Source organism: Brassica napus, chromosome C1 (assembly GCF_020379485.1).
Source record: "Brassica napus cultivar Da-Ae chromosome C1, Da-Ae, whole genome shotgun sequence".
Lineage (NCBI taxonomy): Eukaryota > Viridiplantae > Streptophyta > Magnoliopsida > Brassicales > Brassicaceae > Brassica > Brassica napus.
In genome coordinates this window covers 17,156,306-17,172,078 of record NC_063444.1, presented here as the reverse complement: position 1 = coordinate 17,172,078, position 15,773 = coordinate 17,156,306, and the positions used below count along the sequence as shown (strand labels likewise).

Below are 15,773 nucleotides of genomic sequence, written 5' to 3'. Positions count from 1 at the left end.
GCACCTGGACAATCGAATATAAGGTACTCATCATCTCGGTAGTTATCCAATTCTTCATCCACCCAATCATGTAAGCTATCATCAAGGTATTTGTGGATTAAGAGTTAAGGATTCTCCATGCAATTTTCCAGCATATAAAGGCAACATAATTAAGACAGGAGGTAGTTAAATTCTCCTTTTATGTCTATGTAACAACAAAAAGGATACTCCATGCAGTACATGAGGGCACCATTAGGACCAAGCCCGACCTCCTCCATTACATCTTCCAAAGAAACAAGTTCTCTGATATCTGCAAACAGCAAAAAAAGTGTGAAACCAAGAAATTGAGAGGTACTATAAACCCAAGGGATTTTGATTGAATAACTCACTGATGTATGGTGTTTCTAACACCATATTATGCGTGTTTTGAGTTAATTCTCAGTCCTAATTTGTACTTATTTGATATCATTCCGGGTCTGGAGCAGGTGAAAGAGTAAAGAAGAGGGTGCCATGAAGGAAGATGCCAGTTTGGAATATCTAACGCAGAACAGCCAGTCGGATCAATCCGAAGGTTGTTCCCAAAGAGAGCAAGCGACTGACTGTTCCCGACTATTAAGGAAACCTCCAAGATTTCAGGAGTTTGCCCTAGATTTTCTCTCCTCTCTCTTTACCATCAGCGCCTCCATATAAAAAGCCTATGCTATCATGTCTATTTTTTTTACGCGAGTTTTACAAGAGAACTAGAACTCTATTTTGGCGATTTAGCAACTTGTAAGGGAGAAGATCTCATCTCTCATCACGAGAAGACCATCCTGAACCCTTGTCTTTCTACTCTATTTTCTATGCAGTATTATTCAGAAATCGTGTATGTGTTTGCATAATGATCGAGTAGTCGGCTAAGCTTGCTTAGGGTTTTAGGGTGTCATTCGTGTGAGCTAAACATAAATAAGCGATCTCATTTATTCTTCATTCATATTGTTCTTACTGCTTGCATTAAACTGATCACTTAATGTTAGATTTTAAGACTAATCACCTAGCTAACCGCGTAGGAGATAGCTTGATATATATTGAATGAGCTTCATATCCATAATTAGCGAGAGTAGATATTAGGGTTTTAAGTGAACAGATCGGACCTGATCTCGCAAGGCTTGTTATCGTGTCTTGTTCCAACCGAGAGCTTAGGAAACATGATCGATCTGCAAAGGGAGCAATACCACGATAGTGGGTTGTTCCAGCTGAGTGATCCGAGTTATAGACTGCATTTCAACGCGCTTGAATAAATGTTTCGCTCAACATTGACACCCGATGAATTAATTGAATTGAATTTAAATCTCTAGTTTATTTGTTACTTACGTCACTATTGCAAATCAAAACCCCACTTGTTTCTTAGCTCAATATCAAACTCATAAGAGTAAAGTGTAAACTGGTCCTCTGGATCGAATCTCAAATATTACAATTACAACTGTTAAATTTGACAGTAGCAACGATTCATTTTTAGTGTATCAAGATTTGGCGCCGTTGCGACGGGGACCAGACTTTTACCTTTATTTTTCGGTTTCATATTTAGTCTGAGATATCTAACTTGCTCTTAATTCTTTTTTGAACAGATGATCCAAGTGCATGACCAGTAGACATACTCGGAGCAACGCACAAGGACCGTTACATCAACTCACCAACGAAGAACTCACAAGATTAGAACGACAGAACCGTCAACAGCCGAGACCTACTGACACCACAATGGCTGGTCAAGGAAATCAGGATGATCTCACTGCAGCATTAGAGATGTTGCAGATGCAGCAAACCATCCAAAATCAACAACAAGATGCTCACCAAGCGGATGAGAATGCCGCGCAGGAAGAACGAGGAGCTCCTATCGGAGAGCGGAACCTTCCGCGGAACTTTGCTACTAATCGTTTGTGGGAACCGAAATTCGCACTGTCGATTTCTGTTTAAATAAGGAAACTAGGAAAACCCTAATTTCCCAGAGGTCCCAGATATCTGCTAATACCACACGCCAAGCAAATCAGAACACAATAATGACAACGAAGATGTATAAAAATCGTAAGAAGAGAGCAAAGAGAAGTTTTATTCCGAATTTGCGTATGAGCGTTTACAACAAGGTATAAGCCTGGGCTTGAGAGCTGTCGGCGAGATTCCTAGTTCTAGCAACCCTAAGACGGCTAAACCTAATTGAGTCGCAGCTCGAAATAACAAAAACGGAAAGTTGCCTAATTGCTCTAAGTGCTAAGTTTTTTCTGACAAAGTTCCTCCCATGCCTCTCGCCTAGGACCCCTTATATACTGGCTCCAAGGTCGGTTTACGCTTTTCCTCATCTGCCCTTAAGCCGCCATAGCATAAAAATGGAGATATTCCATTTTTTCCGATCTTCGTAATTATCTTCAAAATTTCGTATTTATCCGCGGAAACTTGACATTTATCTTCCCTTGCGAACCAAGCATAAAACGACATGCGGTTTACGGGCTGTTGGTTAAGAAACCGTAAGTTGGGCCTCGAGTCATGTCTTAGGTCCCTTCCTCGAGTCATGTCTTAGGTCCCTTTGGGCCGTCTTTCGACTCGAAGCGTTTATTACGGCTTCTTTCGATAAAGAATGAACTTTCCGCGGTTTTTACGGTAAAGTTTGATTGATAACTTAGAAATGGCGGGGAACGTGAGATGGGTTCGCTACTGTATTTGGGAGATAGCATCGAAGGGTAGACGAGAATGCATGGACTGATGTCGTATCGACGTTTCGGAAGAGCTCGGTCGTTACGTAGCGACCGAGCTCCTGCTCGAGCTCGGTCGCTACGTACCGACCGAGCCCCTGCTCGAGCTCGGTCGCTACGTAGCAACCAAGCTTTGGCTCGAGCTCGGTCGCTAAGTAGCGACCGAGCTTTGGTTCGAGCTCGATCGCTACGTAGCGACCGAGCTCCTTCTCGAGCCCGGTCGCTACGTAGCGACCGAGCTCCTGCTCGAGCTCGGTCGCTACGTAGCGACCGAGCTTTGGCTCAAGCTCGGTTGCTACGTAGCGACCGAGCGGAACATGTGTTCGGTTGCTGCGTAGCGACCCTCTTCGAGCTTTTGTCCGATGACTCGCGTTTCTTCCTTAAAGCTTTTCGTAAAGAAGAATATATTTCGAAAAAGTATTTGTCAAAGAAGGTTTCTACGTTTTCTTCTTCGGGGATTTTGACGTTAACTTCGTTGCAACCGTTTTCGACCCCAACATGGACTTTCAGACATTGATTCCGTCGTGACCGATTTTGACCCCAACATCGTTCCGCCATCAACCCTCCTCCCTGTACTCGGCAAGATTATGAGATCAAGCCTGCTCTGATAAGTCTGGTACAAAAGAACACGTTCAGTGGTCTTACTACTGATATTCCAATGGACCACATTGAAGCCTTTGAGAGAATCTGCAACTTCTCTCGCTCAAACGGAGTGCCACCAGATTATGTCAAATGCACCCTGTTCCCGTTCTCTCATGAAGGGAAAGCTTCTCGCTGGTTACAATCTCTCCCGACCGGTTCCCTTACCACATGGGATCAGGTCCGATCAGCGTTCTTGAGTCACTTCTACACGAAGTCCAAAACCGCAGCTTTAAGGCACATAATCTCCAATTTCAAGCAAAGATCCGATGAGCCTTTCCATGAAGCTTGGGAGCGATACAAAGAATACCAGAGAGAATGCCCTCACCATGGGTTTGATGATGACTACATGCTTGAGGTGTTTCATGATGGAGTAAGCTATGAGTTCCGAAACACCCTAGATTCCTCGAGTTATGGAGACTTCATGACTCAAACGACACCTGAAGCATTCGAACTGATTGAGAACATGGCTTCAAGTTCACTGAATAAGAACAAGGAGCATGACCGCTCGAAGAGTGCAAACAACAAAATGATATTGCTGCAAAGGTTGACCAGCTGATTAAGGGCAACCAAAGCCAAGTGTTCATAATGGAGGAAGCGGCACCTGATAAGAATGCTGGCTATCATATTTTTGATGTTTAGATTGCTGGAGATGGCCAGCAAGAGGTGAGCTATGTAAATGGGCAAGGATGACAGCTCAAAAACTACCACCCAAACCCTAACGTGAGGAACAACCCACAGCTTTTCTGGCCTAAGCAGGACAAACCAGCTGACCCTGCGCAGAGCAATCAAGGACAATATACCGGGTATCAGAAGAATTATCAACCGCGGACCTGTGGGAACCGAAATTCGCACTGTCGATTTCCGTTTAAATAAGGAAACTAGGAAAACCCTAATTTCCCAGAGGTTCCGGATATCTGCTAATACCACACGCCAAACAAATCAGAACACGATAATAACAACGATAAAGTATAAAAATCGTAAGAAGAGAGCAAAGAGAAGTCTTATTCTGAATTTGCGTATGAGCGTTTACAACGAGGTATAAGCCTGGGCTCGAGAGCTGTCGGCGAGATTCCTAGTTCTAGCAACCCTAAGACGGCTAAACCTAATTGGGTCGCAGCTCGAAATAACAAAACGGAAAGTTGCCTAATTGCTCTAAGTGCTAAGTTTGCTCTGAAAAAGTTCTCTCCCATGCCTCTTGCCTAGGACCCCTTATATACTGGCTCCAAGGTCGGTTTACGCCTTTCCTCTTCTACCCTTAAGCCGCCATAGCATAAAAATGGAGATATTCTATTTTTTCCGATCTTTGTAATTATCTTCAAAATTTCGTATTTATCCGCTGAAACTTGACATTTATCTTCCCTTGCGGACCAAGCGTAAACCGACATGCGGTTTACGGGCTGTTGGTTAAGAAATCGTAAGTTGGGCCTCGAGTCGTGTCTTAGGTCCCTTTGGGCCGTCTTTCGAATCGAAGCGTTTATTATTGCTTCTTTCGATAAAGAATGAATTTTCCGCAGTTTTTACGGTAAAGTTTGATTGATAACTTAGAAATGGCGGAGAACGTGAGATGGGTTCGCTACGGTATTCGGGAGATAGCATCGAATGGTAGACGAGAATGCATGGACTGATGTCGTATCGACGTTTCGGAAGAGCTCGGTCGCTACGTAGCGACCAAACTTTGGTTCGAGCTCGGTCGCTATGTAGCGACCGAGCTCCGGCTCGAGCTCGGTTGCTACGTAGCGACTGAGCGGAAGAGGCGTTTGGTCGCTACGTAGCGACTGAGCTTTGGCTCGAACTCGGTCGCTATGTAGCGACCGAGCGGAGCACGGGTTTGGTAGCTGCGTAACGATCCTTCTCGAGCTCTTGTCCGATGATTCGCGTTTCTTCCGCAAAGATTTTTCGTAAAGAAGAATCTATTTGGAAAAAATATTTGTCGAAGAATTTTTCTACGTTTTTCTTCTTCGGGGATTTGGAAGTGCTAGACCAAAATTTCGGATTTTTTTTTGTAGCGCGCTTTCGTCCTTGTGTTGGACCTTTGAAGATCAAAAGAGTGATCAGGTTGCGTTTGTTTAAGACGGCTGATGTGTTCGTCGGGGCCAATCGACGAACGGAGTGTAAGATTTGTAGTGGTAGTGTTCGGACAATTTGTTCGTATCATCTCGATTTTTAACTTGGCGACGTCTCGCAGTTATTTCGAAGACTATACGTATATTGCTGAAGTGAGATTGTTTTGCGATTTTGTCTTAAAAAGAGCGACGCATATTTCGTAAAAAAATTCGAAATCTTGATAGAATTCGATTACAATAACGAACCTTTTTCTATGTGGGAGTATACGAGTATACGCACCCACTCCCCGCCCCCTTTTTGGAGAGGGGGATAGCTGAACTCGTCCTTCGACGAGCTGTCTACGTACCCCTTTTGAGGATCAAGCCATCTCGTAGTTCTGTTTTATGCCGCGAGCGTTTTTACTCGGCGGTTGTCGCCGTGCTGACCGCCTTGATCGAGATGATCGTGGCAGGGTCAGTGTTCTCTTCCGGAGGTTCCAGTTGAATTGTAGTGTCGGCTCCGGCCTCGTGTCGAGTTTCGACACCCGAAGCGTCTGTGTCGGCAGACGATGTGAAATCGTCTTTTCTCGAAACGTTGTTGATCGAAGATTTATCGATCTTTGTGCGTTTGCGATTTGCCGTTGCAGAGGCTGTCATCTGTCTTAACTTGTGTTCTGCGAGGAAGCACAGTCGCGACTATTTCTGACATCCCCAGATAGCTACGACTTCGTTAGGGGTCGGGAATTTTGACGCCCAGGTGGTACGTCGATGGAACGGCTTGCATAGCGTTGAGCCAAGGGGTTCTCATGATCACGTTGTAGATGGCAGGATGATCGACTACCGCGAACTCTATGATTTTTGTGGCCTCCTTGGCCATGACAGGTAGCTGAATTGATCCGAGGGTCATCGATACTTCGCCAGAAAAGCCTGTGAGCGGTTTCGGAGTTGGAGTTACTTCTCCGAGTTTAATGCTCATCCGACTGAGAGTGTCGCGGAAGATTACATTTACCTTGCTCCCAGTGTCAATGAGTACTCTTCCGACTTCCATATCTCGTATGACGAGGTCTATGATGAGCGGATCGCAATGAGGCTGATCGATCCCGCTGGCTTCCTCCTTTGTGAAGGTGATTGAGCAGTTCTGATCATCTTTGGTAGGAGACCATGTAGGCCAGTTTCCGCTCTACTCCGCCTTCCGCTGGTAAGCCTTGATGGCGGAGACCGTATCATTGCAGAATTGCGATCCTCCGATGATCATGTTGACTCTACGACGATTGTTATCGTTCCCCTTGTCGTCTGGCCTCCTGCCGCGTTTATCCCCGGATTGGTTTCTTTGGGGAGATCTCTCCGCGGGGAGATTTCTGTCCGGCTTCGGGGGGCGATCGGTCTCGAGGATGAGATCTTTCACGCTGGTTACTTCCGAGAGTTCTCCGGCTAGTAGCTTGGCGGCCAGACTCGCTCCCAAGACCTTGCAGTTAGTCGTGGAGTGTCCTCGGGATTGGTGGAACTTGCAGAAGGTGTTTTCGTCATATCCTTGGTTGCGAATCCACGTATTACCCGTGGTTCGTCCCTGGTCTGAGCCGATCGCGTAATTATGTGCTCCTTGGAGTTCTTCCCCCTCGTGCTGGACATACTTGTCGTTATGAGGGTTCTTCTTCCTTGTTTTCGGGTCTACATCTTTCGAGGACGATCTCGCCGACTTATGCTTCTGCAATAAGATTTTCGTTTCTTCCTCGATCATGATGTAGTCCGTCGCCTTGTGGATGGCGTATTGGATCGTCCGTGGTTTTTTGAGGGATATCCATTCTCTGAAATTCGACTTGTACGAGAGCGCCTTCCTGAGCGCGTCGATGGCCACCTTGTCGCTTATCCCGCTGACCCTGGACATCACCAACTTGAACCGGCTGATGAACTCGCGGAAGGGTTCCTCTTCCCTCTGGGACAGACTCCAGAGATCGACATCAGAAGTTTCTCTATCTATGAACATAGAGTATTGCTTGAGAAATTCCGATGCGAGTTGTCGGAAACTCCCGATAGAGTTTCGTTTAAGGCGCGCGAACCATTCGAGGGCTGCTCCTTCTAGATTCTCGACGAACAGGCGGCAGTAGCCGACATCTCTCTCACAGTCCTTCAGCCTCGCTCTTCCCATCGTGTTGTGGAAAGCCTGAAGGTGCGCTCTCGGATCGGTTGTACCATCATATTTCGGTACTTTGATTTTTCCTGGATTGGATACCCTCGTTCGTATCTGAGATGCGAGCGGTGAAAGGGGTCTTCTGAGCCCCTTCCAGCAGTCTGTCGATCTCGGGGGCCGCACTCGTAGCATGATGGATTTGAGATTTTACGGCTCTTAGTTCTGCCGCAGTCTTGGTGATATAGTCGCAAAGATCACGTATATCCGACGTCTCGTCAGCAGGTTTCCGCGCTTGTTGGCGTTTACTACGAGTGAGCTCGGTTTGTTTTTTCAGCCAGCTCTTCCTGTTCGTTCCAATAGAGGATTTCCTCCTCTTCTGTCATTGGTTTGTCGAACGGAGAGCTTTCCCGAGTGAATCGGCTTCTGGTCCTTCTTGGATGTCTGTCGGCGTCCTCATCAGTATTATTGGAGACATCGCTAGGATCCAGGTCGACTTGCTCGACTCCATTGTCCTCTGAAGCCTTCGATGGAGGCGTGGGGCTTTCGGAGTTTCCCTTTTCGGCGGGAGACTTCTCGCTAGGGTTTTGACCCGAAGGTCGTTCCTGGGCGGCTCCAGGCCTGTCGAGTGGGGTCGCAAAGTCGAGTCTTTTTCCGCGGACTTTAGTGGTTCCACGGGGGTGGATTGCTCGAGTCCTTGCAGTTAAAGTTTCAACTTGTTTGGTCAAGGTGCTCACGAGCTTATCCTGTTCTTCCGACCTTTTTTCGTAGGTGGCGAACATCTTTTTGAACTCCTCGAGCGCCGCGGCGTTGGCTGGTGCGTTGGCCGCGGATATGTTTGCTGCGAGAGTGTGGAGATCAGTGCCGCTGCCTCCGTTGAGAGGAGTCTGCACGTTATCCGTGTCGTCAGTTGACATGTCTGGTTGAACGCGATGTGGTCGAGAGTTAGATTGATCCGTACCCCCCCTCCTTCTAGCGCCAAACTGTAGGAACCGAAATTCGCACTGTCGATTTCCGTTTAAATAAGGAAACTAGGAAAACCCTAATTTCCCAGAGGTCCCGGATATCTGCTAATACCAAACGCCAAGCCAATCAGAACACAATAATAATAACGATAAAGTATAAAAATCGCAAGAAGAGAGCAAAGAGAAGTCTTATTCCGAATTTGCGTATGAGCGTTTACAACGAGGTATAAGCCTGGGCTCGAGAGCTGTCGGCGAGATTCCTAGTTCTAGCAACCCTAAGACGGCTAAACCTAATTGAGTCGCAGCTCGAAATAACAAAAACGGAAAGTTGCCTAATTGTTCTAAGTGCTAAGTTTGCTCTGAAAAAGTTCTCTCCCATGCCTCTTTCCTAGGACCCCTTATATACTGGCTCCAAGGTCGGTTTACGCATTTCCTCTTCTGCCCTTAAGCCGCCATAGCATAAAAATGGAAATATTCTATTTTTTACGATCTTCGTAATTATCTTCAAAATTTCGTATTTATCCGCGGAAACTTTACATTTATCTTCCCTTGCGGACCAAGCGTAAACCGACATGCGGTTTACGGGCTGTTGGTTAAGAAATCGTAAGTTGGGCCTCGAGTCGTGTTTTAGGTCCATTTGGGCCGTCTTTCGACTCGAAGCGTTTATTACGGCTTCTTTCGATAAAGAATAAACTTTCCGCGGTTTTTACGGTAAAGTTTGATTGATAACTTAGAAATGGCGGGGAACGTGAGATGGGTTCGCAACGATATTCGGGAGATAGCATCGAAGGGTATACGAGAATGCATGGACTTATGTCGTATCGACGTTTCGGAAGAGCTCGGTCGCTACGTAGCGACCGAACTTTGGTTCGAGCTCGATCGCTACGTAGCGACCGAGATCCGGCTCGAGCTTGGTCGCTACGTAGCGACCATGCGAACGCTCGAGCTCGGTCGCTACGTAGTGACCGAGCAGAATTGGCGTTTGGTCGCTACGTAGCGACTGAGCTTTGGCTCGAACTCGGTCGCTACGTAGCGACCGAGCGGAGCACGCGTTTGGTCGCTGCGTAACGATCCTTCTCGAGCTCTTGTCCGATGATTCGCGTTTCTTCCGCAAAGATTTTTTGTAAAGAAGAATCTATTTCTAAAAAATATTTGTCGAAGAATTTTTCTACGTTTTTCTTCTTCGGGGATTTGGACGTTAACTTCGTCGTGACCGTTTTTTACCCCAACAGGACCTATGTTATAAGTCAACCACAGAACAACCAATCTCTGATGCAAAAACACTAGATTGCTCAGCCAGCTGCTCCCGCTCCTGTTGCTGCTCCGCAAGACGAGACAAAAGCAATGTTGCAGCAGCTGCTCCAGGGCCAACAGATCCAAGGGAAAGCATTGAACCAGGTCACCACTGAGATCAACACCAGAATGAATCATATGGTCAATGACCTGAGCACCAAGTACGATAATGTCGCGAGTCATATGACACAGATGGACATTCAGATTGCTCAAACAGCTGAAAGCATCAAAAGGCAGCAAGGTACTGTCCCTGGGAAGACCGATAAAAATCCAAAGGAGTGCAATGAAGTTGGCCTGAGAAGTGGAAAGCAACTGTCAGACCTAGTAAGGAAGAAATTCACTGCGGCTGAGAAAGGAAAACAGAAGGAGTCAGAACAACCACCAACCGATGCTCCGGTGGCTGAAAACGAGAGGGAACCAACGGTTGAGGCCAATCCGCCAGGAACCGAGCAGCCAGCTGTAGCTGTTCGCCTGTCCCCAGAACCTGTTCCTGCTCGTGAATACTTTCCTAAAGTACCATACCCTGTTCCAGCAAGGGTTACACCTAAGGATCGAGAAGAGATGAAGTGCAGAAAAATGTTGGAAGACCTGTCCGTCAGACTTCCTTTGATGGATGCGATCCAGATGATACCTTCCATGCGTAGCTTTATGAAGGGGTTGATCTCAGGAAAGATATCAGAGGAAAGTGAATTCATGACTGTTTCTAAGGAGTGCAGTGCAGTGCTTCAGAACAGGCCAATAAAGAAGCGAGGAGACCCTGGCAAGTTTGTTCTCTCTATCCAGATTGGAAAGACAGTCTTCTCTTGCTCCTTGGTTGATCTGAGATCCAGCGTAAGCTTTATGCCTTACTCAGTAGCAAGACGTCTGGGATTCACGCACTTCAAACCAACCAGGATGCCCTTGGTATTTGCGGATAGATCGGTCAAGTGTCCAATTGGTATTCTCGAGGATCTCCAAGTAAGAGTTGGGAACACCTCCGTCCCAGCAGATTTTGTGGTTCTGGAGTTAGAGGAGGAGTCCAAGGATCCTCTCATTTTAGGAAGACCGTTTATGTGTACTGTTGGCGCTATAATTGATGTGCGGCTAGACAAGATTGATCTCCATCTGGGAGACATAGTCATGCAGTTCGAGATGGACGAGTTGCTGAAGAAACCGATGCTGGATGGACAAACCTTCGTCGTGGATGAAGGGATTGACCCGCTTGAACCACGTGAAGGAATGATCGAGGAGATCCTTACAGATGATCCACTAGAACTTGCACTAATAAGAGCTGAAGCCGAGCAGAACATCGAGAACATTGATGCAGATGGGTATGACAAGATGCTTGACTCCGCAAGAAGTATGGGGAGAGTAGTAGCGAGTCTAAGTGTGGGGGAGGAGAGCAACAATAATAAGAACACTCCGACCGGAGTGACCTCTCCACTGAACTCACCTGATCCGTCGAACCTACTCGACGACCCTTGGAGCGAGTTGAAAGCCCCAAAGGTTGAGCTAAAACCCCTTCCCAAAGGGCTCAGGTACGCTTTCTTAGGCCCAAATTCCACATATTCCGTCATTGTGAACGCTGAACTTAATAATGTGGAAACGGCATTGCTTTTGTGTGAGCTTAGGAAATATCGTAAGGCATTAGGATATTGACTAGCTGACATACCTGACATCTCACCCGATTTATGCATGCATATAAAACACATAGAAGATGAATCAATGACTTCTGTTGAACATCAGAGGAGGTTAAACCCAAATCTAAAAGATGTTGTTAAGAAAGAGATAATGAAACTTCTAGAGGCTGGTGTAATCTATGCTATATCTGATAGTAAGTGGGTTAGCCCTGTTCATGTAGTACCAAAGAAAGGTGGGATCACCGTTATCACATATGAAAAGAATGAATTGATCCCCACTAGAACAATGACAGGACATCGCATGTGCATTGATTTCAGAAAATTAAATGCGGTAACTAGAAAGGATCATTTTCCACTTCCTTTTATTGATCAAATGCTTGAGAGATTGGCTAACCACCCATATTACTGTTTTCTAGATGGTTATTCAGGTTTCTTTCATATTCCTATCCACCCAGACGATCAGGAGAAGACGACGTTCACATGCCCATACGAAACGTACCCGGACAGGAGAATGCCATTCGGCCTGTGCAATGCGCCGGCAACATTTCAGCGTTGCATGATGTCTATTTTTACTGACCTGATTGAAGACATTATGGAAGTTTTCATGGACGATTTAAACGTCTATGGAAGCTCCTTTAGTGTCTGTTTGTCAAATTTGTGCAGGGTATTCCAAAGGTGTGAGGGGAAACATCTTGTGCTCAATTGGGAGAAGTACCAATTCATGGTCAAAGACGAGATCGTTCAAGGGCATAAGATCTCCGAGAAAGAGATTGAGGTGGATAAGGCAAAGATTGAAGTAATGATGAGTTTGCAACCACCAACAACCGTGAAAGCTATCAGAAGTTTTTTTGGGTCATGCAGGTTTCTATAAGAGGTTCATCCAGGACTTCTCCAAAATTGTAAGACCGCTCACCAGGCTGTTATGCAAGGAGATTAAGTTTGACTTCAACAGCGAGTGCCTAGCTGTGTTCCACACGATCAAGGGAGCCCTAGTAAGCGCACCTGTTGTGCGACCGCCAGATTGGGATCTCCCCTTTGAGATCATGACTTATGCTAGCGACTTTGCAGTTGGAGCAATGCTTGGGCAGCGTAAGGATAAGAAGCTACATGTGATCTATTACGCGAGCAGAACAATGGATGAGGCTCAATGCAGATACGCTACGACTGAGAAGGAACTCCTGGCCATTGTTTTTGCATTCGAAAAGTTCAGATCTTACTTGGTGGGATCAAAGGTGATAGTGCACACAGATCATGCCGCCTTGAAGTACCTGCTCACAAAGAAGGATGCAAAATCTAGGTTGTTGAGGTGGATTCTTTTGTTCCAAGAATTCGATCCCGAAATAAAAGAAAAGAGAGGGGTCGATAATGGGGTTGCAGACCACTTATCAAGAATGAATATTGAGGACGATACTGCTCTCGATGAAGGACACCAAGTGGAGCACGTCAATACGATCGGTCTGCGCTTCACTAAACACCCCTGAGAACAGCGGCTGACTGTTCTCGCGTACAGGAACAGCCCATAGCTGTGATCCAAAAGAGATACTCTCACCTCCCTTGGTTTACTGAGATCGCGAACTTCCTAGCAGCCGAGAAGGAACCAATTAAGTTCACTGGAAACGAGAAGAGGAAGTTCCTAAGGGAGGCAAGACATTATGTTTGGGATGAACCGTACTTGTACATACATTGCAAAGATGGAATGTTCAGAAGGTGTGTTCCAGAGGCAGACATCCCAGGGATCCTGCATCATTGCAATGGTTCCTCTTATGCATGTCACATCGCCACATTCAAGACAGTCTCTAAGATCCTTCAAGCCAGTTTTTGGTGGCGAACCATGTTCAGAGATGCTCATGCCTACATATCTAGATGCGATGCATGCCAAAGACTAGGGAACATTAGAAAAAGGAACAAGATGCCCCAAAACTACATCCTGGAAGTTGAAGTGTTCGACTGTTGGGGAGTCGATTTCATGGGACCATTCCCTCCGTCCTTCAAGAACGAATATATCCTGGTCACCGTTGATTATATCTCCAAGTGGGTAGAAGCAATAGTCAGTCCCACTAATGAGGCACGTGTGGTGACTAAGATGTTCAGCTCAAACATCTTTCCAAGATTTGGAGTACCTAGAGTGGTCATTAGCAACGGAGGAACACACTTCATTAACAAGGCATTTCAAGGGATGTTGAAGAAGAATGGTGTGAAACACAAGGTGGCAACTGCTTATCATCCTCTAACGAGTGGACAGGTTGAAGTCTCTAACAGAGAAATCAAAACCATTCTTCAGAAGACAGTTAATACTCCGCGCAAAGATTGGTCACTTAAGTTGGATGATGCTCTCTGGGACTACAGAACAGCCTACAAAACACCTCTCGGGACCACTCCCTACCACTGTTGGAGTCGAAAACGGTTACGACGAAGTTAACGTCCAAATCCCCGAAGAAGAAAAACGTAGGAAACTTCTTCGACAAATACTTTTTCGAAATAGATTCTTCTTTACGAAGACCTTTACGGAAGAGACTCAAATCATTGGACAAGAACTCGAGAAGGATCACTACGCAGCGACCAAACGCCCATTCCGCTCGGTCGCTACGTAGCGACCGAGCTCGAGCCAAATTTCGGTCGCTACGTAGCGACCGAGCTCTTCCGAAACGTCGATACGACATCAATCCATGCATTCTCGTCTACCCTTCGATGCTATCTCCCGAATACCGTAGCAAACCCATCACACATTTCCCGCCATTTCTAAGTTATCAATCAAACTTTACCGTAAAAACCGCGGAAAGTTCATTCTTTATCGAAAGAAGCCATAATAAACGCTTCGAGTTGGAAGACGGCCCAAAGGGACCTAAGACATGACTCGAGGCCCAACTTACGATATCTTAACCAACAACCCGTAAACCGCATGTCGGTTTACGCTTGGTTCACAAAGGAAGATAAATGTCAAGTTTCCGCGGATAAATACGAAATTTGGAAGATGATTACGAAGATCGGAAAAAATGGAATATCTCCATTTTTATGCTATGGCGGCTTAAGGGCAGAAGAGGAAAAGCGTAAACCGACCTTGGAGCCAGTATATAAGGGGTCCTAGGCGAGAGGCATGAGGAGAGGATTTTTCAGAGCAAACTTAGCACTTAGAGCAATTTAAGGCAATTTTCTGTTTTTGTTATTCGAACTGCGACTCAACTAGGTTTAGCCGTCTTAGGGTTGCTAGAACTAGGAATCTCGCCGACAGCTCTCAGAGCCCAGGCACTTACCTTGTTGTAAACGCTTAAACGCAGATTCGGAATAAGACTTCTATTTGCTCTCTTCTTACGATTTTTATACTTTATCGTTGTCATTATCGTGTTCTGATTTGCTTGGCGTGTGGTATTAGCAGATATCCGAGACCTCTGGAAAATTAGGGTTTTTCCTAGTTTCCTTATTTAAACGGAAATCGACAGTGCGAATTTCGGTTCCTGTTGGGGTCAAAAACGGTTACGACGAAGTTAACGTCCAAATTCCCGTAGAAGAAAAAACATGGAAAAATTCTTCGACAAATATACTTTCGAAATAGATTCTTCTTTACGAAAAACCTTTGCGGAAGAAACACGAATCATCGGACAAGAGCTCGAAAAGGATCGTTACGCAGCGACCAAACGCGTACTCCGCTCGGTCGCTACGTAGCAACCAAGATCGAGCCAAAGCTCAGTCACTACATAACTGCCAAACGCCCATTCCGCTCGGTCGCTACGTAGCGACCGAGCTCTTCCAAAACGTCAACACGACATCAGTCTATGCATTCTCGTCTACCCTACGATGCTATCTCCCGAATACCGTAGCGAACCCATCTCACGTTCCCCGCCATTTCTAAGTTATCAATCAAACTTTACCGTAAAAACTGCGGAAAGTTCATTCTTTATCGAAAGAAGCAGTAATAAACGTTTTGAGTCGAAAGACGGCCCAAAGGGACCTAGGACACGATTCGAGGCCCCACTTACGATTTCTTAACCAACAGCCCGTAAACCGTATGTCAGTTTACGCTTGGTCCGCAAGGGGAGATAAATGTCAAGTTTCCGCGGATAAATACGAAATTTTGAAGATAATTACAAAGATCGGAAAAAATGGAATATCTCCATTTTTATGCTATGACGACTTAAGGGCAGAAGAGGAAAGGCGTAAACCGACCTTGGAATCAGTATATAAGGGGTCCTAGGCGAGAGGCACCATAGAGAGACTTTAGGGGAGAAAACTTAGCACTTAGAGAAATTAGGCAACTTTCTGTTCTTGTTATTTCGAGCTGACTCAACTAGGTTTTGCAGTCTTAGGTTGTTAGAACTAAGAATCTCGCCGACAGCTCTCGTGGCCAAGGCTTCTACCTTGTTGTAACGCTCATACGCGGATTCGGAATA

At 46.0% G+C, this 15,773-nt stretch overlaps 1 non-coding gene across 1 annotated transcript; it reads right to left on the bottom strand.

The window, feature by feature from the left end:
* Positions 1-3,569: 3,569 nt before the first annotated feature.
* On the bottom strand, positions 3,570-3,677 carry LOC125581124. Its single transcript, XR_007318835.1, has one exon. It is a non-coding gene; the product is annotated as a small nucleolar RNA R71 (small nucleolar RNA).
* Between the last annotated feature and the right edge of the window lie 12,096 nt (positions 3,678-15,773).